Source organism: Balaenoptera physalus, assembly GCF_965194825.1.
Source record: "Balaenoptera physalus genome assembly, chromosome: 7".
NCBI classification, from domain to species: Eukaryota; Metazoa; Chordata; class Mammalia; order Artiodactyla; family Balaenopteridae; genus Balaenoptera; species Balaenoptera physalus.
This window is the reverse complement of record NC_138886.1, coordinates 101,522,055-101,546,639: the sequence shown is the minus strand read 5'-3', so window position 1 is coordinate 101,546,639 and position 24,585 is coordinate 101,522,055. Positions and strand designations below refer to the sequence as shown.

Below are 24,585 nucleotides of genomic sequence, written 5' to 3'. Positions count from 1 at the left end.
GTTGAAAACAGGTTTATAGCAACCAAGAGAAGGCTGACTCAAGAGAAAGTCAACTTTAAAATGGTAGGAAAGCATTGCAACATTTTTACTTGTACTTGACCTACACCCTTCATCAGCTTGGCAGCGGTCTTGAGAAAAGAAGCTTTCATTCCCAGCATGGGACCCTGGTCCCTGGTTCTAGAGGGAGCAGAGAAGCCCTTATTTGCAAAGAATTGTGTTTGTCTGCTTTGACCTGTCTTGGATACTACCTGAAAGACTGGTAGAAGGTGCCTGTCTGTTTCATCTAATTTGGAATTCTCTCAGGCCAAAAAATTGACTACACAGATGGCATTCCTCAGAAACATTGTAAGGCAAATGAACAAACTTCTTCAGCCCAGGGCAAAGGATTACAGTTGAGGAAAATAATAAATACGCAAAAGCCTGGGAAGAAAAGCTAGGGAAAGACTTCCTTTGGGACATTAGGGCTTTCAAAAGTGCCTGTGTATAGTGGGTAATTTGGAAAGACATGCATATAACCTAGGCGTGGCACATGCGCAGAAAAGACCTGAGAAGATTCTGAGCTTTCATCTCTGGCTGATCTCTAGGCTCAGCACAAACAGGAAGTGAAGGTGAAGGCAGAGTTGTAATTGGCCTGGCTATGCAATAAAGGAGTGCCTAAACACGGAATCAATCTGAGAAAACTGGGAGAAGTTTTTATTTTCCTCTTTTTATTCTTAGGCATTAGGGGACTTTTAGCTTCCTAGCAACTTTTCAAACCCTTATGAACATCTCATTACCCAGTTTTTCCTTTTACACTATTTGGCTGGTCTATTGTTTGCCCCCACTATTATTCACTGCCTCAGGTCACTGCAAATGTAAACAATTGCCTGTAATTGTTCTTGACAAACACCCCCAAAGAAGGCTTTTCACACTGAGCTCTAAGGTCAAATAAAGTTAGTCCTCAAAGCAGGGTTCCCAGGGAACCACTGGTCAGATCATGTCATGATAATTCTCTGGTAATGGAGCTTTGAAAAATCTCCAAACTTGTTCTGATCCTTCCAGTGGCTGGCAGGCTGCTGCTTTTCACTGTGATTGGGGGCTGTTAGTTTTCAAAGCTACCATGGATCTGGAGAGTGGAGGATGGAACTTGTGCAAGTTAAAACACAACAAAACAAACTTAAAAGTTTTTGCACAGCAAAGGAAAACATAAACAGAACAAAAAAGACAAGCTATGGACTGGGAGAAAATATTTGCAAATGATGAGACTGACAAGGGCTTAATTTCCAAAATCCACAAATGGCTCCTACAACTCAATAACAAAAAAACAAGCAACCCAATCAAAAACTGGGCAGCAGATCTAACTAGATATTTCTCCAAAGAAGACATACAGATGGCCAACAGGCACATGAAAAGATGCTCAACATCATTAATTATTAGAGAAATGCAAATCAAAACTACAATCACCTCACACCAGTCAGAATAGCCATCATTAAAAAGTCTACCAATATAAATGCTGGAAAGGTTTTGAAGAAAAGGGAAACCTCCTACACTGCTGGTGGGAATGTAAATTGGTACAGCCACTATGTAAAACAATATGGAGGTTCCTTAAAATACTAAAAATAGAGTTACCATATGATCCAGCAATCCCATTCTTGGGCATATATACAGAGAAAACTCTAATTCGAAAAGATGCATGCACCTCAATGTTCATACCAGTACTATTTACAATAGCCGAGACATGGGAGCAACCTAAATGCCCATCGACAGATGAATGGATAAAGATGTGGTATGTATGTATATGTATATATATTGATTAACCAAGATGGCGGAGTAGAAGGACGTGCTCTCACTCCCTCTTGCGAGAACACCAGAATCACAACTGGCTGCTGGAGAATCATCGACAGGAAGACACTGGACTTCACCAAGGAGGATACCCCACGTCCAAGGACAGAGGAGAAGCCACAGTGAGACGGTAGGAGGGGTGCAATCAGAGTACAATCAAATCCCATAACTGCTGGGTGGGTGACTCACAGACTGGTGAACACTTATACCACAGAAGTCCACCCACTGGAGTGAAGGTTCTGAGCCCCACGTCGGGCTTCCCAAACTGGGGGTCCGGCAACGGGAGGAGGTATTCATAGAGAATCAGACTTTGAAGCCTAGTGGGAATTGATTGCAGGACTTTGACAGGACTGGGGGAAACAGAGACCCCACTCTTGGAGGGCGCACACAGAATAGTGTGCGCATTGGGACCCAGGGGAAGGAGCAGTGACCCTGGGGGAGACTGAACCAGACCTACCTGCTAGTGTTGGAGGGTCTCCTGCAGGGGTGGGGGCTGGCTCTGTTTCACCGTGGGGACAAGGACACTGGCAGAGGAGGTTCTGGGAAGTACTCCTTGGCGTGAGCCCTCCCAGAGTCTGCCATTAACCCCACCAAAGAGCCCAGGTAGGCTCCAGTGTTGGGTTGCCTCAGGCAAAACAACCAACAGGGAGGGAACCCAGCCCCACTCATCAACAGTCAAGTGGATTAAAGTTTTACGGAGCTCTGTCCGCCACAGCAACAGTCAGCTCTACCCACCACCAGAGCCTCCCATCAAGCCTCTTTAGATAGCCTCAACCACCAGAGGGCAGACAGCAGAAGCAAGAAAAACTACAGTCTTACAGCCAGTGGAACAAAAACCACATTTACAGAAAGACAGACAAGATGAAAAGGCAGAGGGCTATATACCAGATGAAGGAACAAGAAAAGACCCCAGAGAAACAACTAAATGAAGTGGAGACAGGCAACCTTCCAGAAAAAGAATTCAGAATAATGATAGTGAAGATGATCCAGGACCTCGGAATAAGAATGGAGGCAAAGATTGAGAAGATGCAAGAAATGATTAACAAAGACCGAGAAGAATTAAAGAACAAACAAACAGAGATGACCGATACAATAACTGAAATGAAAACTACACTAGAAGGAATCAGTAGCAGAATAACTGAGGCAGAAGAACGGATAAGTGACCTGGAAGACAGAATGGTGGAATTCACTGCTGTGGAACAGACTAAAGAAAAAAGAATGGAAAGAAATGAAGACAGCCTAAGAGACCTCTGGGACAACATTAAATGCAACAACATTCACATTATAGGGGTCCCAGAAGGAGAAGAGAGAGAGGAAGGACCAGAGAAGATATTTGAAGAGATTATAGTTGAAAACTTCCCTAACATGGGAAAGGAAATAGCCACCCAAGTCCAGGAAGCGCAGAGAGTCCCATACAGGATAAACCCAAGGAGAAACATGCCGAGACACATAGTAATCAAAGTGGCAAAAATTAAAGAAAACATGTTTCTAATGTAGTTCACTTTGCATATCCACATAGCAATTTTAGAAAGTAATTGAAAAAATATTTGGATTATTTAAAAATGAGAACAATGAGGGAATTCCCTGGAGGTCCAGTGGTTAGGACTCGCCTGGCCCTTTCACTGCCATGGCGTGGGTTTAATCCCCAGTCGGGAAGCTGAGATCCTGCAAACCGTGTGGCGAGGCCAAAAATAAAAATAAAATAAAAGAGAACAATGAAGAAATTGTTTTAGGGGTAGGACTTATTTTTAAGAGTATTAGATTATTTTAAAACAATGGGGAGGATTAACATAAAAGTAGCAGAATATATGACAACTGGGATATTTATTTGTAATTAATTAATTATTTATTTTTTGGGCTGTGTTGGGTCTTCGTTTCTGTGCGAGGGCTTATTCTAGTTGCGGCGAGCCGGGGCCCCTCTTCATCACGGTGCGTGGGCCTCTCACTGTCGTGGCCTCTCTTGTTGCGGAGCACAGGCTCCAGACGTGCAGCCTCAGTAGTTGTGGCTCACGGGCCTAGTTGCTCCGCGGCATGTGGGATCTTCCCAGACCAGGGCTCGAACCTGTGTCCCCTGCATTAGCAGGCAGATTCTCAACCACTGCGCCACCAGGGAAGCCCCAACAACTGGGATATTTCTAATAATCTTGGAGGCATGATTAACTTGTTTACATTGCCATCCATTTAAGTAACTTAACATTTAAAATTTGTGACTTGCTTTTTATCTAAGGTTGAAAAAAAAAGAAGTAATTAGGAGCCTCTGTTGATCATTACAATTACAAATGTCTTCAAGCAAATATTTAGTGTGAGGATTTAAAGGTCCTCAGTATGAAAGACTAGGGTTCGTGACAGTGCTCGCCTGCCCTGTCTCAGTGTTTCTACCAGGGCACTTGCTTCCTGGCTAAAGAAGTTATGTTTTTAAATTCTGAAGCCCGGTTTATTCTGAAGACTGGTTATTAAATGGTTTCCTCATTCTTGGGAGTCTACATTCATGCCAGAAATTTCTGTCTAAGACATCATAAGAAATCAAGCAAGTGAAAAATTCCCAGTTGGTTGACAGCTTCTTAGACATTATTTTAGGTCTTGTAAACACTTCATTTGTTTTTTCAGCTTTTCTGATCATGAAATTTAGTTAATTCTGACATTGTTAGAATTGCTTTCCTGACTGTTCTGATTTATACCTGATTACCATTCATTATATTCGGCATGTATGTAGGTGTGATACAATTCAATGACAGCTACCTCCTTTCTAAAATGAGAGATTTGGGTAGTTTGTTGCTAGGGCATAATTTGCAGTAGAAAATAAAAGCTTCTACAATGACAGTAACGTTTGACTTTTTTTTTTTTTAAAGGATACTTATATGATCTCTGACCTTTCATTCCATCCCCCTTCATAAACTCCTTTTTTTTTCATAGTTTTTATGATACTATTTAATCATGGCATTTTATCTTAACAGACTACATTTTGTCAGATTTCTTTTGTGAGTTTTGTCACTTCTGCTTAAAGTTAAGGATTCCCTTCTCCTTCTCTATCTACTTTGCTAAGTGCTACCTTTTCTGTAAAGCTTTTTCTTTTCTCTTCTAAGTGAGAACCATTGCAGGGTCTTTCCTGTGCTCCCACAGACCCTCAGCACACCTCTGGTAGAGCCCTTACCTCCCCCTTCTCCATATAAAATTGTGAACTCTTGTGGGAACTCTCCCTCTTTACCTTTGTTTTTGTATTCTGGGTCCTTGAAACAATGTGACTTATAGTAAGAATTAAACATGTTTTTGGTTTGATGAAGGGGATTATGAGAAGTTGTACAGATGCAGGCATATTTTATCAATTCAATGAAAAATTTCATACTTTTTGAGTGTTCCATATAATAATAGATACGATAAAGTAGAGAGAGGTTCTTTTTGGTAGTACCAGAGAGGTCATTTCGACTGTTGTCCTGTTTGACAAGAACTGACTTTTTTGTGTTTCTTTCCAGCATACAAGACAGTATCGGGAGTTAATGGTCTACTAGTGATCTTAGATCATGTTAAGGTAATACCACTATCATTATCGTCTAACCATTTAAGAAGTTAAAAGCATAGTATTAAGTACTGTTTAGTACACTTTAAGTTTTTTGTTATGATTCTTTTAAGCCATTCCTTGGTCGGAATGTCAGTGCTATATGGAGACAAGAATTTTAGGTCCGAAGTCAGAAGATGGGATTCTAGTACTGGATCTGTTGTGGATTCTCTTTGTGGCTTTGAGTCCCTTGTCTGTAAAATTTAAAATTTTATTTGTTTGTTAATCATACCTCACAGGTTTATTAGGAAAACAACAGTAATATTTGTGTGTTTTATGACTTGTAGGATATTATTTAGATATACTGTATCTTGTGGCTCTTGTCATAGACTACTGTGTGTTCTAACTACTTGTTACATTTTTGTCTTCTCTACTAAGTTTTAAGGTCTTTGAGTGAGTAAACAATGTTACTTTTGTCTTTGAGGGCCTGACACTGGTATTCAAGTAATGAATAAACAACAGATTATCTCAACAGTGACTAAAACCATAAAGCAGAGAATAGTTTTTACTTATTCAGTTTGTTGAAAGACTCTTTAGTTACATGGGTTTTTTTTAGCCACACCTATACATAAGAATTATCTTAGAAAAAGAGGCATAGAATATAGTCTATAATTGAATAGACTTCACCCTGGGTGAAGCCGCCTGCCTGAGTTCAGTGATTAAAATATCTTCAGAGGAGATAATTTGTATAATATGCTCTGTAGAACAGTAATTCTGCATTGGTTGTTGTTGGGAGTGGATGAGGGGGAAAGGTACACAGTTATGAGTTTGTGGAGAGAAGTAATGGCAGAAGTATGTTTGGCATGTGGCCCCTGTGGAAGCAGAAAATAAAATGAAAACCATTTCTTAAAGGAAAGGGCAAAGTGCACTGTCTCTTCAGCTTTATCTCTAAGATATTTTTGTGCATGACAAGGTACCTATACAAATTAATTGCAAGATTAAGCATATAGCTTACTCCTGGCCACAGTTTCATACTAGTCTGCAGTTTGATTCAAAGCCTCAGTATACAAGTTGTACAGGGTTTAGGCAGGAGCCCGTTAATATTTTGTGAAAGGATGAAGCATACACTTTTATTTTTGGGGGAAGTATTGAAAGCATTATTTGCTTTTTTGTCCTTTATTTCTTCTTTTTTATATACTTTTTATTGGATAAAATTGTTGACTCATATTTTAAAAATATGGAGCTTTTATATTAGTAAATATATTTTCAAAAACAGTTAAAAATATTCATGCTTCAACTATGTTAAGCGCTGAACTCAGCACCAAAAATACACAATACAAATACGTTAAGTGTCTAATTGGTAAGTGCTATGAAGGGTGAGTGCAGGATGCTATGAGAGTCAATAATGGGAAGGACTTAGAAAACATCTTGGGGGAAGTAATTTTAAGAAAGCTGAAAAAGTTTTATTGAATGTTTGTTTGGGGTATAACTCCAGCTGAGGAAAAACTGGTAAATAAAGTTTATGTAGTTGTAAGAATGGCTTTATACCACCAGATTTAGAGTGTTTTTTGTTTGTTTTTAGTTTTTGGCTCCTGTTTTTAACTTAAAACATACACATAGGATCAAGGAATAGATAATTTTATACAAATTGTATCAGAATAGATGATGATGGAGACTGCTGTCCAACTCATTTTCTGAAGGTAGCACATCTTTGATTCCCAAACCAGACAAAGGCTAGTATCAGAAAAGAAACAATGTAGCTAGTCTCATTTACAAGCACAGATTCCAAAATTCTTAATAAAAATGTTCTCATGTATTGGATATTAGCAAAAATACACTTTAAAACTCAACAGGATTATGACAAAGTAGAATTTATTCCAGTAATACAAAGATGATTTGATATTAGCAAATGTCAGTATAATTCAGGTCATTCATAGATTAAGCTAGAAAAGCTTATGCTCTTCTCAGTAAATACGGAGTATGTACCTGATAAAATTACTTGTTTCTAAAAAACAAAACAAAACAAAAGAAGAAGGTGGTCTTAGAAATAAGGGCTAGAACAAACTTTTCAAACCTCTTTAAGGATATCCACCATAACCTACAGCAAACAGCGTACTTAAGGAGAGCCTCTAGCAACCTTCCCATTTAAATCAGGACCAAGGTGAGGACCGCTGTTGTCAGCACCACTGTCCGTCTGTGTTCTGTCTCTGCGCTTGGCCCCTGATCAGTGCTGTGCGGAGAAGGGATCACAAGGAAGAGGCACAGCTGTCAGCATTTCTCGGCGGTATGATTAACTAAACAGAAAACACAAGTCATTCAGTGGACAAACTATTAGAAACAATGGTGTAAAACAGTGTTGCCGGATACAGAGGATGTCTATAGAAATCAGTAGTGTTTTGCATGCCAGAAGTAACTACTAGAATAATTAGGAACTTTTTACAAAAAACTGTGAAACTTTGTTGAAAGACATAAAAGAAGACTTCAAGTAACTGGAGATTCCACATTCATGAATGGAAAGACTCAGAATAGAAAAGATGTTGATTCTCTCCAGGTAACAAAATCAGTTAGAAATACAGTAAGAATAAAGATTTGGTGAGGGAGTAAGCAGATAGTTCAGTGGAGCAAAGTTAAAATTCTTAAAACCAACTCTCCTCACACCTGAGAATTTGACTTGGTAAATGATAAAGGCTACATTACAAGTCGTGCTACTTGTAGCACAAATTACATTTGTGCTACTCAGTAAATATTGTTGGGGTATTTGGCTTCCTGTATGAAAAATAAAGATAAAAATGAGAAAAATAAAATTACATACCAAAAATAAATCCAGATGGATTAAAGACCAAAACATGAAAAACCTATTAGAAGACAGTATAGAAGGCCATTTTTATGACTTCAGATTGGAAGGTTTTCCTACACAAAAGACACAAATCATAAAGGAAAACAAGTCATTTTATTGCAAAAACTTCTGTATGATAGGATACCATAAACAAAATTAAAAGACAAGGAAGACTGGGAGCAGATATTCGCAAAAGGATTGATATCCAGAATCTATGAAACTTACCTAAAAGTAAATAAGAAGAAGCAGATGTAGTTGAAAAGTGAGGAAAAGATATTATTAATAAGGCCATTATAGGAAATGAAGTCTGAATTGTCAGTAAACATGAAAAGATGCTCAATATTAGTAGAATCAGGAAAATGCAAATTGAAAGATACTATTTTTTATTTTATCAAAATGGTAAAAATTAAAGTTTAATAATGTAAGATTGACAAAGATGTAGGGAAAAGATACTTTTCTATCCTACTAGGGAGTTTGTAAAGTAAAAGGTTCCTTTGCAGAGTAATTTCACATAACAATGGACACAGCCTATAGCCCACCACTACGGAACCAGCTACCTTAGGGAAACTTGGGCCCACATGTGAGAATGTTCATTGCAGCATGTTTGTAGTAGTTTAAATTTGGAACAACCTTGAACACCAGTGGTAGAAGAACAGCTGAATAAAATGTAGTGTCACTTGATTTTATTTTAGCTATATCTGTTCTAACATTGATTCTAGATGCCCATTTATTCATATTAGCATCGCCAGAATAAGTGTCCTACAGTCAGTGTTGATTCACAGATGCATTGGCAGATGTTTTCCTTCACATCACACAACGTAGTGATGCATTTTTCAAAAGATTCTGTTCATCAAATAAGGTAAATATGACTATGACAGATCCAAAACATACGGTGAAGTGGGAAAAAAACGAGTTGCAGGATGATACATTTAGTATGTTGCCATTTAGGTAAGTGAAACACTACAGTATATTTTTGGAAACATGCAATTTAAAATATTAAAAATGGATTAGAGGAATACATTTCTGGTTAGGAGAATTAGATTGAGGAGGGAATATTAGCATTATTTATTATAATAGTAATTATTTTATTGTTCAGTTGCATTTTATTCCTGTCCTCCCAAGGCACAAGGTGATTACACAGCCCAGAAGCAAACATCATTTCTGAGTAGTGGGAACATAGTTTTTTAACTTTCTGTAGTCTCAAAGCTTAAAAACATACACACAGAAGGAAAGAATTTAATTGCCGTGGTTTCATAGATTTAAGATCCTTCTCTCTGTACCTTATGCTGTGTTTGCCAGTATATGTGCCAGTGATCAGTGTTCTAAGGACTTACACTACCTGAGGATATTCTAAACTCTGGATGTATACCTGTGTGCTTCGGGGAGGTGTGGGGTCTGCATGTGCATACGTGCTGTGAAAGACAGAGCATATAGAGTATTTTGAGGAGCTTTTAAAATGTTGGTTATTGAGCCTTTATTTTTTTCCTATTTAGTTTCCCAGATATGCTGAGATTGTGCACTTAACACTACCTGATGGCACGAAGAGGAGTGGGCAAGTTCTAGAAGTTAGTGGTTCCAAAGCAGTGGTTCAGGTAAGCATCGCTTTCAAAACCTGGCCAGTTGAACGTTTTTCTGATCACAACAAACATAAGAAACACCAATAGTTCTTTTTAGTAATTATCACATAAGTATACAGATCTTCATCAACTTATAGGTGGGGTGACATCTTGATACATCCATCATAAGCTGAAAATATCGTAAGTTGAAAATGCATTTAGTACACAGAACCTACCGAACATCATAGCTTAGCTTAGCTTACATTAAAGGTGCCCAGAACACTTATATTAGCATACGATTGCACAAAACCATATAACACAAAGCCTATTTTATAATAAAATGTTAAATATCTCATGTGATTTTTTTTTTTCTCATGTGATTTTTCTGAAGTACGGTTTCTACCAGATGTGTATTGCTTTTGCACCATCATGAAGGTGAAAAATCTTAAGCCAGGGACCCGACTGTTTACTGGCTGTGAGGGAAGAAAAGTATTTTTTCATGTTTTCTTGCTAAATGCCAGCCACCAATATCCATTCTAGCCCAATAGCTCCACTGGTAAAATGGCTTTTTAAAAAAATTTTTTTAATGGATAAAATGAAACAGTCACATAGAAGGGGAGAGATGAAAAGTAGAATTCAGAGCTTATGGGCTGAAACCAAAATGAGATCTGAGTCTACTCCTTTAAATTGTCTCTGATAATTCCTAGTTTTTAATGTTACTGATTATAGGAAGTGCCAGTTTTCTCAAATAACATATTGCCCTAAAAAGTAATCTAGAGCAGAGGTCAGCAGAATTTCTGTAAGGGGCCAGATAGTAAATTTTTTAGACTTTGTGAGGGTTGTGCCTAAGGTCTCTGATGCATGTTCTTATGCTTTCTTTTCCTTTTTTTTTAAAAAACAACCCTTTAAAAATGTAAAAACCATTCTTAGCTTGCTTGATGGATTTGGCTGCAGGCATGACTCTGGGTCAGAGGTTGACAGTTTGGTTCGTCGTCCACCATGAACACGTCTTCAGTCATGAGGCTACAAGTAGTATATACGTTGATGTATTTTACTTTATAAGGGCTGACAAATAAATCTTAAGCGCTTATGATCTAAATTTCCTTTACCCTTCTGTTTACTTTTCTCTCTTGATAGGTATTTGAAGGGACTTCAGGTATAGATGCCAAGAAGACATCCTGTGAGTTTACTGGGGATATTCTCCGAACGCCAGTGTCTGAGGATATGCTTGGTAAACGGATATTATTATTCATGCTGAGCAGAGATCTGCTTCCTTTTTAACGTCTTTGCAGGAAGTCTTTTTAAAGATTGTGAAGATTTGAGTCATTGTCCACTCTGTACTGTCTCGTTACTGTTTACCAGGTCGGGTATTCAGTGGCTCAGGAAAACCCATCGACAGAGGTCCTGTTGTACTGGCTGAAGACTTCCTTGATATCATGGGTAGGGACAGAAAATGGGTTTCTGTGTTTTGGGGAAAATAGCATCTACCTATCTTATACCTTTGTCAGAGAAAGGGTGATTTTTATGATACTTTAAGTAGATAACCAACATACTCCATGTTTGATTAATTATGTTTTGTTTATTATTTAATAAATTTATTTTTCCTTGAGGTTATCTTAAATTTTTATATTTTATTTATTGTAAAATATCACCAGGATATATCTGAGATGTAAAAGCCATACTGGCTTTGAAATTAGGATTTCTCTCTTATTTGCTATACATTACATTTCACTTTACTACCATATAATTTGTGAATCTACAAAAGATTAATGGAAAAGAATATTTAAACAGTTTCAGATTTCAAAAATAACTGATTTTTTAAGAGTAGAAAGAAATGCTTTATATGCTTTATATGGTTGTAGTCTTAATGTAGAGACATATTAAAATTTTCCCTTTTGGAAATGCATTAGGCCAGCCAATCAATCCTCAGTGTCGGATCTATCCAGAGGAGATGATTCAGACCGGCATTTCGGCCATAGATGGCATGAACAGTATTGCTAGGGGGCAGAAAATTCCTATCTTCTCTGCTGCTGGCTTACCGCACAATGCGGTGAGACCTAGAATCTGTTTGGTATGAAATTTAAGGAGAAAGAATTTCCGAGTGCTTCACTCTTAGTGAGAAACCAAATATAGGATTTTCAAGGTAAATGCCCAATGTTACTGTTTATATAATCCAATTACATTGACTCTTTATCTACACATATCTGACTTCTTGCTTACTCTTAGGAATCTGCAAAAATTACAAAATAGTTTCATTGGGTAAAGCCCTTTAAGACAACCCAGTTTCATTTATGATTACAGTTCCCCAAAGTTTAGGGTAAAATTATTTTGTTGTAGAAATATTATTTTAGATTTTAACTTGGTTCTTTTGTACTCCTCATCAGATTGCAGCTCAAATCTGTCGCCAGGCTGGTTTGGTAAAAAAATCCAAAGATGTAGTGGACTACAGTGAGGAAAATTTTGCGATTGTATTTGCTGCTATGGGTGTAAGTATTATCTTTTTCTGTTTTAGTATGAAATGTAAAAGTGCTTGTGTTCTTAGAACAATGTAGAAAACTACACATATATTATTCGATTTATCTCTAGGCAGAGAAGTTGCAAGTTGGCATTTTGGGCAAACCATGGATTAGTATTTAGCATTTGACTGTGGAATGTAAAAATAATTCCCTTTGTGCCCAAAGCAAGCTGTTTACTCTGTTGGCTTTTGTGAACGTTTTGGGGGTACTTGAACCTTTAAAAGAAGGAGCAGTGCAGATCTATAGCTTGGCCTTCATCAGAAATAAATATGGGGGGGGGGAGGGAAAGAGAAAGAAAGAAATATTGAGAATTTTTCTTCTCCCAGCACTGATGAAGTCATTGCCATTTTGGTAAACATGGAAACTGCCCGGTTCTTCAAACCTGACTTTGAAGAAAATGGCTCAATGGACAACGTCTGCCTCTTTTTGAACTTGGCTAACGACCCAACGTAAGTAAACAAATAGAGCTGTTTTCCCCCTATTCATGCAGCCTTCTGGTCAAAAATGTCACATTACACTAAGGAGGTAGAACATTAGAGTGAAAGCTGCACAGGCCTAGGTATGAGATAACCGTATTTAAATTCCAGCTCTGCTTCTTGCAAGTTATTTGGTTTTGGGTAAGTCACTTAGGCTGTGAAGCTCAGTGTCTTCTTTCATAAAATGTGATAATACTTGTCTCACAGAGTTGTTGTGCATATGAAATGAGATAATAATGTAAGTTACCTAGCACACAGTCCATACTCAATAAATGACCTTTTCCTCTTACCTGCAAAATCTGGCCCCTACTTCTTTCATCCCTTTCTCCTTCTCTCTCTCTTCCTTTCTTGCTCAGTTTTGAGAACTATATAGTTCTGAGAAATTATGGGGCATTTATCAAATAAATCAATTTAGCTGTGTAACACTAAGTAATTCTTATTATGTAAATGCATAAAAGAACTCTGCCTTACTTAAGAACTTTTAAAGTAATAATTGCTTAACCTTCCTCAATTTATGTGAAACTTTAAAAGGGAGACTGTACTATTATTTCTGGAATCATTTTGTGTTTTTTTTGGCCTTTTTGTTTGAGTGACGTAGGACTTAATGTTTCATTTCAGTATTGAGCGAATTATCACTCCTCGCTTGGCTCTAACCACGGCCCACTTCCTGGCCTATCAGTGTGAGAAACATGTATTGGTTATCCTAACAGACGTGAGTTCTCATGCTGAAGCACTTCGAGAGGTAATTTTTTTTCTTAATTAAAATGGATTATCTTGTCAGGGTTATCTTGTCCCTCTGCAAGTTTTCATTTTTTTTAAAATCATGTTTTTTAAAATGCATTGCTCATATATTAGTAGAATACCTTAATTAATCAGAAAAGAAAATATTACTTTTGTCAACCTAGTTGAAATGATTAGAGGACGAGATTTAAATTATTAGCCTATTTATCATACTCTCACTGTCTCCATTGGTTAAGACTGGATTCTTAGAGTAAATGATGCAAGCTATTTAATCAGTTACTCTCCCAGGTAGTTCTGTCTCTGTCCAGACTGTAGTTTTTAGCCCTTTTCAAGAATTCCATTTTTAATGATGTAAGTTTTTATTTATTTACATAAGTAAAGACTATACTGTGGCAGAACCCTCTTCAGAACTTTTTTTTCCTTTAGAAAACTCAGTGATTATTTAGAAACAATATAAGATTCTAGCACTTACCATCCAGAAGTGTGGGGTGTTTGTTCTAATGCAAGTTACTGAAATTTTGAGTGACTTGCTCTTTTAAGTGTGCAAAAAAGGGAAGAAGACTTTTGAAGAGACAGGCTTTATAAATATCTAGCTTAAGATTCCCTAAGATCCATCATCATATCTCACTCGGCTACAGTGCTTTTTCATCGAAGGACTTCTTTTCTCCCATCCATCACAGATACTTTTCTAAAAGGCAGTAAAAATAAGTATTAGAAAAGTGAAAATTAAAAAAAAAAAAACAATTTACAAACCCTTTTATTAGTATTATTAGATTCGACAGACAATTATTCTATCAAATTGCCACTAAAGTTTTCTATATGTTTATCTTGCTTTCTGTATTATCTCCTTTCACATTGATAAAAGCTGGTCTGCAGGCAGGCCACGCTTTGAGTAGCACTGCTGGAGCATACTCTTGGAGGAACCAAAGTAGCGGTTAGAAGTTGGGCTTAATGACTCACAGTTCTTGTTGGCTGTAGATTAAAATGTATGCATATATTCTAGTGTGCATGTCTCTAAGAGAAAGACCATTTATTACTATTCTTGTCTTGTGCGGTGATCCAGGGAAATCATCTGGCCCTTGATTGCGGTTGTAAGTTGGGGTTAATAACATTAACTTCCTCATAGGGTTGTTGTGAGGATTAAATTAAATAATGTATGTAAAGTGCATCAGATGATTTCTGATATATGTATTTCCTTCCCTTTTGATCTTTTCAGGATTAGCTTATGTAAATCTGGCAAGATCCATAACATGAAGGAAACCTTGTGAACTGAGACTGTTCTCTTAGTTTTAAAATGTACTACCTTTGATTTATAAAATTGCAAGCAGATTTTCTTCTAGCCAGCTATTTGAAGATTTGTGTTATGGCAGTATGATTTCAGCAAAAAAACTTCTGGTCCCCAATTGTCAACATTTTTGTTGCAGAATAATCTGAATTTATGTTGCTAGATTTTTCTAAATCGTTTCTAGAGGTGATATTTAAAACGAATAAGATGATATTTCCAACTTTGTAATTTGGCATGTTCAAACAAATGTTTTCTAACCAAGCTTTAATTTTCATTTTCTGGTATGTGATACTGTTCTCCTTGACTCACTGTCAGGTTTCAGCAGCCAGGGAAGAGGTTCCTGGTCGACGAGGTTTCCCAGGTTACATGTATACAGATTTAGCCACACTATATGAACGCGCTGGTAGAGTGGAAGGTAGAAATGGCTCTATTACTCAAATTCCTATTATCACCATGCCTAACGATGGTAAGTTTTGGGTCTTTGGATTATAGCATCCCTAATCGTTGTAAGGACTTTGATTTGAAGAGAGAAGACCATCTATCTTTTTGAGTTGAAATTCTTTTGAGAGTTTATCCTCCAGAAGTTTACCTTACTTAGTGATTTGTTTCTAATAAAATTTTTCATTTCAAAACTACCCATAATTATTATTCTTTTGTAGAAAAATTTTCTTGTAATTTTAATTTTTATTTATTAGCTAGTATTTAGTGTCTACTATTTGCAGGACACTGGTCTAGATGAAAGAAATGAATTTTTAAAAAATGTATGGGCTCTACTTAATGTAAGCCTCTCATTCTAGTTGGATATTTTTTAAATGTCTGTGCATCAGTAATTTAAGGTAGCCAAAGTGCCAGATACGGAGCACAAATGGTAAATGCCACGAGACTCTAGAGATAGAACGATCATCAAAGACTTGCTAAAAATTACTTGGTTTTATCATGTGTGTGTAAGTGCACAGTGCAGTGCCTGCCTGGAGGTATGCCCAGCAGCTCCCGGGTGAGACTTGCAGCATTCCCCTTATGTTAGTGTCTTTTTGTCTTTATCTCAGTCTTTTAAAAACACTTTTTCAAACTATTTTCAGAAACAGTAATAACTCATTATAACTGAGCACTGTTCTAAGTGTTTTGTAAGTTTTGACTCATTTGATTTTCATAGCGACTTTTTAGATGCTCTCGTGTGAGGCACAGGGAGGTACAGTGTCACAGTTAGGAAGTGGCGGCTTTAGAACCCAGGCAGGGGCTTCCCTGGTGGCACAGTGGTTAAGAATCCGCCTGCCAATGCAGGGGACACGGGTTCCAGCCCTGGTCCGGGAAGATCCCACATGCTGCAGAGCAACTAAGCCTGTGCGCCACATCTACTGAGCCCGTGCGCCACAACTACTGAAGCCCGCATGCCTAGAGCCTGTGCTCCACAACAAGAGAAGCCACCACGAGAAGCCCGCGCACCGCAATGAAGAGTAGCCCCCCCACCCCCGCTCACCGCAACAAGTGAAAGCCGTTGCGCAGCAACGAAGACCCAACACAGCCAAAAGTAAATAAATTAATAAATTAAAAAAAAAAAACAAAACAAAAAAACCCAGGCAGTCTGAATACTACCTCTGATGTGAAAATGATTTGTTCCAAGGAAGTAGCTACAAAATTACTCTCTGTAATTTAACAGACTTAGAGATGTCTTGCTCTGTAGGACCTGCGTGGTGCTGCCTGTGTAGTGTTGCTTAACTTGTTGAGCCTCTCCGTATTTTCCATGTTGAAATGTTGTGTATCCCTCTGGGATAGCTTATGGACTGAGAATGTTCTCTCAGTGTACATCAAATTGGCAAATCTCTGCAAATGAACTTTGTGTTTAAAATGGAACTTTATATTTGGGGGAGAGAGAGCATAACTAGGAGAAATAGTACTTTTTATGAAGATAGCTAATTTAACTTGTGCCAACACATGTCTAACTGTGCTGCAACCAAATAAGTGAGACTGGCCAATACGGTAACCTCTAGCCACATTTGGCTGTTTAAGTTCTAAAGTTCATTAAAATCAGATAAAGCTTGAAATAAAGTTTTTCGGTCACATTAGCCGCATTTCACATGTTCAGTAGCCACATTTGACCAGTGGCTGCCATATTGGACAGCACAGATAAAGCACTTTTCCATCATCACAGGAAACTATTTTCTATAGCACTGTTTTAAGTAGTGCAGATTGACTTCCTGTGGTTTTGTTTATATGAGATGGACACTTTAACTAACATCAGGTGTCTTTCTCTGGTAGATATCACTCACCCCATCCCTGACTTGACTGGATATATTACAGAGGGGCAGATCTATGTGGACAGACAGCTACACAACAGACAGGTATTTGAGAGTTGAATGATGCTCTAAGCCTACAGATCTATTCTTCAGTTATTCTTTAGTGACTCTGACGTTGCTCTTAGGAATTATTTATTTAGAAAATATCAAATTGAATTGTTTTTAATATGGCTATAAAATTGTCATTTCTGTAATACTAAAATCCTGGTGTGGAAAAGAGTGCCAGAATTAAGAATTAAATTTCCACTTTCTTTATTATGCCTTAAAATGGAGTGAGTTGTTCAAAGAACTTTTTTGGGTCTTCTGTTCCATAACGGTATAATCTACCACTTTTGTTATTAATACAAGAACAGATTTTTCAGAGTTTCTTCTTTGTCTTTTATTGTTAAAATTTTTTTAATTGAGGTATAATTGACGTAACATTACATTGGTCGCAGGTGTACAATGTCATGATTTGATGTTTGTATATGTTGCAGAGTGATCACCACAATAAGTCCACTTAACATCCACCACCTCACATAGTTACAACACTTTTTTTCTTGTGATGAGAATTTTGAAGAGCCACTCTTCTAGCTACCTTTAAGTATGCAATACAGTATTATTAACGTACATAGTCACCATGCTGTGAAAGTTCCATCCCCATGACTTACTCATTTGATAACTGGAAGTTTGTACCTTTTAACCTCCCTCACCCATTTGGCTCACTCATCCCCTGCCTCAGGCAGCCACCAGTCTGTTCTCTATCCGTGAGCTTGACATTTTTTTGTTTGTTTTTTAAGGTCCCATATATGTGAGATTATATGGTATTTATCTTTTTCTGTCTGGCTTATTTCACTTAGCATAGTGCCCTAAAGGTCCATCCATGATGTTGCAAACAGCAAGATTTCATTCTTTTTTATGACTGAATAATCAAAAACAGATTTTTTATTGGTTCTTTAGTAGATGCCAGCTTCTGATATCAGCTTTTAGGTGAAATTATTGTTAATCTTTTTATGTGTGATTTTATGAGTCAGAGTTCAGAAGACCATTTGGATTTGCTATTGTAGGCAGATGTTGAAAATTCAGTTTTTTAATAGACTCTTGTACTGTTTTGTAGATTTTACTTTTTGGATTTGATTCTCAAAAAGAAATCTTAACCTGTAAAATGTTTCTTACTTCCTTTTCTTACCAGGAAGAGATATTAGGAATCACCTAGGAAACAAATGTAGCAGTTTTATGCAATTTAAGCAATAAAAATGAGTTTCAAAATCCTCCTTTACTACCAGTAAAGCTTGAATTTTGTACTTAAATATAATATTTTCCCCCTTCCCCTTTTACCCAAGATTTACCCGCCTATTAATGTGCTGCCCTCGTTGTCTCAGTGAATGAAGTCTGCTACTGGAGAAGGTATGACCAGAAAGGATCACGCCGATGTATCTAACCAGCTGGTACGTATGTTTTCTCCAGGATTGTGTTTAAAGAAATGAATACTTTCTCAGTTCATGCTGCTGTCTTATACCTCTTGTCTTTCTTCCATATCACTTTTCTTCTCCCCCCATCAAAGTAGAATTTTAATATAGAATATATAATATAGAATACTGGAATACAGAAACATTCATTAGAGCCAAACAGTCTTTTTCATAAGGATAACTGCTCATGACAAAGATTAAAGATCACATGCTTGAAACCCACCTCTAATGCTGTATGAGGTAGTTTTTAAATAAAAAAGGCATAAGACGATTTTGTTTTTATTAGTAACCTTTATTATAGAGTATTTCTGAAAGACTATTCTAACTAATTTTTTGTTTAACATATTAGGCAATCACCAGAACGCTAAGGGATACAGCTGTGTATATTCTATGAAATCCTTGGTTTCTATAGTCCTGAGATTGTATACCAAGCATAATTAAAGAAAAATACATTTGACCTTAAAGTAGAAATGATAAATAAACCTACTGATAACACAGATATTTTTTTTTTGAATAGAATTTAGAGATGGATTTCTCCTATTGTGTAAGTTGTGATTTTTAAATGCTCTACAAAATGGAAGCTCATTGATATATTGAGGGAGTGTATTTTTTGTAGAGTGTTAGTAATGTCTATGTATTGCATGCCTGAAGACTCCTTCCTTAGTGAGACTGCTGTATAATAAAGTCTTTCCAATACTTGCATATGTGAATTATGTTTGGAAATAATGTGAAATACTGTGAAGATAGCTACAGCAATACACTTACAATGCCCAGAGTACCGTTACCATTTATAAAGGTTCATGTAAACCTTTTTTCTCTTTAGTATGCATGCTATGCTATTGGTAAGGATGTGCAGGCCATGAAAGCCGTAGTTGGAGAAGAAGCCCTTACCTCAGATGATGTGCTTTACTTGGAATTTCTGCAGAAGTTTGGGAGGAACTTCATTGCTCAGGGTAAGATTACTATTTTCCTATGAATAGAAACAGCATCATATGTAGTTTTGAGGACTTCTTTCCTAGTCTGAGAGAATTTACATTGGTCTCCATACAATTTTCCTTCTGAGTAGAGAAGAGGTTCTTCCAGCCGCCTGCCATGTCTTTGTTCTTAGCCCTCTGGTTCCTTCCCCTCTACCTTCAATTTCTTTATCCATTTATTTAGCTCCTGTCTTATTTTTTATCTTCCTTACAACCGGCCTTCTGCTCTCCTACCTCCATTGCCACTTCTCCTCGCTCTTAACCTCTCTGCAATGCTCTCCTCTGGCTTTGGGGGTTTTGGACTTTCCCAGTCCCTCTGTTTTCATCCTCCTGATTTCTTATCTTCCTGCTTCTTAATTGTTAATGTTCCCAAAGGCTTAATTACCTGTTCTTTCTGTGCTTTTTCCCCCTATGCTGATGACTAACTTGCTATGTATGAGCCTTGACCCTCTTTCTGAAGCTCTAATCCCACATCTCCAGCTAGGAAGCCTGTGTTTATGCCACCATCCTCTCTGGCTCAGCGTGGTGAGAACCAAAGTCTTTTCCCAACTGACCACCTGCCTAGCAATTCCCTTTTCAATGTCTGTCTACCTCTGGCATGACCATTACCCTAGTTAGCCCAAGCTCAGGAATTGGGCATTCTTAACCCTCTTCATTTATTCTCCAGTCATCAAATATTTGCTAATTTCCATTGTTCTCCTTTGAAACATCTTATCCTGTTCTCTTTTCATTCCTATTAAAAAAACTTAGGCCAGTGTTTCTCAAAGTTGAATATGCTTTTGAATCTACCAGGGATCTTGTTGAAGTGCAGATTGTGATTCGGTAGGTGTGGGTGGGGCCAGAGAGCCTGTATTTTGACAAGTTCCTGGGCGATGTTGAAGCTGCTGATCTCTGACCACTCTTTGTGTCCCAAGACCTAGTCCAGACCTTTGTCCCATCATCCTTGGCCGTTAGTGCCAGCATCTTCACCAGTCTCCCTGACTCTCTATGTGCCATTGCCGGGGTAAATTTAGTATTAATTTTATTGATTGTCCTTCTGTTAAAAAGTCTATAATGGTTTTTATTACACAGCATGTGTAGGGCTTTCAAGCTGTTTTGTTTGGTCTCTTCCCTACCACCCCTGCTAATGCTGGTAAATTCTATTTTTGACCTCAGTGATACTTACAAACGATGTGTTTATTTTGGAATAATGCATCAGCTGCACACTTAGGATTTGTGCACTTTTCTATTTGTGTGATACATTTTTTAAGTACCATTAAAATCCCCAGAACATATGATTGTTGGGTTTTCTAAAAAAAAAAAAAAAAAAAAAAAATTTATGCAGAACCTTAATATCTTAAAAAGATAAAAATTATTCTGGTCGAGAAAAGAATGCAGAACTCTAGCCACTCTAACTCCTTAGTTAAAAAATGAGATTTATTTGCAGGATAAGAATGATTCTGCTATTAAAAATAATAATAGCAATAGCAAGTTTGAAAACTTTCACGTGGACCTATTCAGGTGCTTCATTGGCATTTAAGGCCTTCTAAGTATCTGTACTAGCCTCCTTCAGGTCAGCCTGTGTTGCTGGGAAACTGCTTTTCTCACTACTCTCTGGACAAAACTCTGGGTCTAGTTTCCATTATTCCGTGGAGTGTTTTTAGATCCCACCCGTTGTTAAACACACACACGCACGCACGCACGCACGCACGCGCCCAACGTCTCGCCTGCGGGCTTTCTCCCTTTTCTCTGATTCCCAGGGGTACTTACTGTCTAGACCCTCATTTCCACATTTGGTCACATCCAGTCCTGGGAGACCTGACTGCTTTGTATCTCTTTTTTATACTTCATGCTCACAGTGCTAGACCCATAACAATAAATTTTGAATAACGCTGATAAGTTGGAAGTACTTGGCCTTTATTCATCTAATCTCAATTTTTTGTAAGGTCCTTACGAAAACCGCACTGTCTATGAGACTTTGGACATTGGCTGGCAACTGCTCCGAATCTTCCCCAAAGAAATGCTGAAGAGAATCCCTCAGAGCACCTTGAGCGAATTCTACCCTCGAGACTCTGCAAAGCATTAGCTGCTACTTCATCACTGGCTTGATGCTCTTGTGAAATACTGGTTCTGTTTTCTTTATTCCTTTTGCACTCCCCCATCCCCACCTTTGTGTTGGAGTTTACTGTGTTACCCTGTAATTAAAAACAAAGAATAGGTAACATATTGTGCCAGTGTTGCAATGTTTTAAACTGCTAGCAGACTTTAAAATATCCCCTGTTCCGAAAACCTGGAACTGCAGTGCTTTGTTTAAAGTAGCTGAGGGTTGGAGGTGAGGTTTTCTTACTGATGTGTGTATTTGTACGTAGTGGTGTAGTTAGCTGCCTAGTGTCCTCATTATTTGGGTCTCTCAGACCTTCCCCGTCCACCCCCTCCAGAGTATCACTATCTGAAGTTACAATGCTTTGATCTCCAAACTAGGGACAAGATAGGGTCTGAAAGACGCTTCCTCTCCGAGCCGAGACGCTTTCCTGAGCGCTTGTTTTTAGACTTTGGTGTGCCTCTGGGTCTGCTCTAAGCAGATGGCTTTTCCTGTCCACCTGCTGTTTCCTATTTAATGAATAGGTTAGAAAAGGAGTTTCCTTTTCCTCTTTGGTGGGGATAAGTTTCAACTCCTGTGTCTTACTGTTCTCCCTCCCTCTGAGTAACACAGAATCATGCAGCTTTTGCCCAACTGGCATTGATCTGATAGTAGTGAGATGCCCTGTCTTGATGATCCCTTACTGGGTTTCCATGCAGAGGAATCATAATGAAAATAATTAATAGAATTCTTGGTTGGAAAGAGTTGGGATACAATTTTTTAAGAAAGAAAAAACCTATATCGGTTCTACATTCGGACATGCTAACAGTGGTTTTAAGTTTCTAAAGTGTTGACCGGATGCTAAAGGCAAGGTGGGGAAGAGAAATCTCTTCTGTGTATGGAATCTTTTATATATATATATATATAATCTATGGATATTTTAAACTCTGTTAGATAGCAGCCTTTGGAAAATCCCCTATTTGGTCCTGCTTTCTGACCTATCTGCCTTTTCAGGGTAATCTTGTGGCACAAGTGATAGCATTTAAAAGCTTTAGTCTTTTAATTCCTCCTCCTTCCTGCTGCGAGCCCTGAGCTGTCTTCTGTGCACTTCTGACATGTCTACTGTTTGGTCTCTCTGTGTTCTTTGTTACTTGGGTGCAGTAGCAACTTCTCTGTGCATTCCATCTTTCTTTCAAGTTGTGTAAAGTTCTTCACTTTTTTTCTCTGAGGGTGTAGGGGGTGGGGGGAGTCAGCATGATTATATTTTGATGTAGAAAATGTGACCTGGATATAAAATGAAGATAAATATTAAATTAAATGGAAGTTACCTAAAGTGACTCTGTATCTTCTAATCAGAAAAGCAATAGCAACAAGCAAATATATAATAATGCACCTCTCTTTGATTGACAGTTTTGAACATCATAACCAGTATTGTGAACCAACCCCTTGATTCACAATATTATGAACCATGTCCCCTTTACAGGGACATGGCCCATGTTCTGTACTCTCTGCCTTTTAGGCTGCCCTTTCAAGCTCTTTTCAGTAATACCTCTTCCAACATATTATAGTTTGATCCAAGGTTGAGAGTTGCTAGGGTGTGGGGTTGTTTGTTTGTTTATTTGTTTGTTTTGCAGATCGTTAGTGGCTGTAAGTTCTCTGAAACTTGAAGTTTTGATTCAGGGTCCACTTAGCATTTTCGAGAGTTACTAAGGTGTTTTATAGCATTCTTTGTTTCAGACATTCTCAGGACCTCTAGAGCCTGTCTGCCATGAATGAAAGAGGGTAATAAATGGAAAATGAAATACATACTGAAGCAAGCCAAAACTTGCTTCAAATAAAATCTGAAATAGATGGTCCAGTATATAAAGGAAACATACTTGTTAAAGCACAGGGATGTGGCATCACGGTGGTCTCCCATTTCTTTCCCCTCTTCAACTCAGAGTGACATTTAGGAGATGTAGAGGAAGAGGCTCAGTCATAGCAAGAGTAGTTAGACCTGTGTTCTGATTCTGGTGCTGCCACTAACTGTATGGTCTTGCTTAGTCATTTAACAGATTTGTATTCCTTTTAGGTTATTATAAGGACTAGAGATTTTGCTTTTTATATCGCTTTTTAACTTATGTAAAAAAAAAAACAGTTTGTTGTATTGGCATGTGTCTATTTCTGTATTCTCTATCCTATTCATTGAACTATGTATCTATCCTTCCACCAATACCACACTGTCTTACTTATAGCTTTACAGTAGGTCTTAATATCCTCTAACTATATTCTGCTTTCTCAAAATTGTTTTACTTATTCTGGTTCCTTTGCCTTTACCTTTTGTTCATACATTTTAGAATAAGCTTGTCCATGTTGACAAAAAAATTCTGTTGGAAGTTGACCTTTTATTATGTTGAGTCTTCCAATCCATGAATGCGATATGTCTCTCCATTGATTTAGGTCTTGTTTGGTTGTATCATACAGATCCTCTATTAAAATATTTATAATCAAATATTTCATGTTTTGGAAGCATTGTGTTGGTTTTTTTTTTTAATTTTTCTTTTTTTATTTTTGTCTGTGTTGGGTCTTCGTTTCTGTGCGACGGCTTTCTCTAGTTGTGGCGAGAGGGGGCCACTCTTCATCGCGGTGTGCGGGCCTCTCACTGTCGCGGCCTCTCTTGTTGCAGAGCACAGGCTCCAGACGCACAGGCTCAGTAGTTGTGGCTCACGGGCCTAGTCACTCCACGGCATGTGGGATCTTCCCAGACCAGGGCTCAAACCCGTGTCCCCTGCATTGGCAGGCAGATTCTCAACCACTGCGCCACCAGGGAAGCCCCGGCATTGTGTTTTTAGTTTTGGTTTCCAGTTGTTCATTGTTAATATTTGGAAATATGACTAATGTTTTTGTGTTGATCTTGTATCCTGAGACTTTGTTAAAATAATTGCCACTTATTAATTGCTTCTTAGAGATTCCTTGGGATTTTCTATGCAGACAGTCATGCTATCCATGAGTATGGACCGTAATATTTCTTCCTTTCTAATCTGTGTGTCTTTCTTTCTTTTTCTTGCCATGTTGCACTGGCTAGTACCTACAGTACTAAGTTGAAA

At 37.9% G+C, this 24,585-nt stretch overlaps 1 pseudogene across 1 annotated transcript; it reads left to right on the top strand.

Moving 5' to 3' along the window:
* The first annotated feature begins 4,524 nt into the window (after window positions 1-4,524).
* LOC309665230 (V-type proton ATPase subunit B, brain isoform-like) lies at window positions 4,525-23,993 on the top strand (annotated as a pseudogene). The gene is made up of 14 exons (XR_014268455.1): window positions 4,525-4,534; window positions 5,292-5,347; window positions 9,644-9,742; window positions 10,844-10,937; window positions 11,069-11,146; window positions 11,617-11,756; window positions 12,091-12,190; window positions 12,560-12,671; window positions 13,317-13,440; window positions 15,040-15,190; window positions 16,981-17,063; window positions 18,341-18,445; window positions 19,290-19,419; window positions 21,366-23,993. The product of XR_014268455.1 is annotated as a V-type proton ATPase subunit B, brain isoform-like (transcript).
* Window positions 23,994-24,585: the final 592 nt, after the last annotated feature.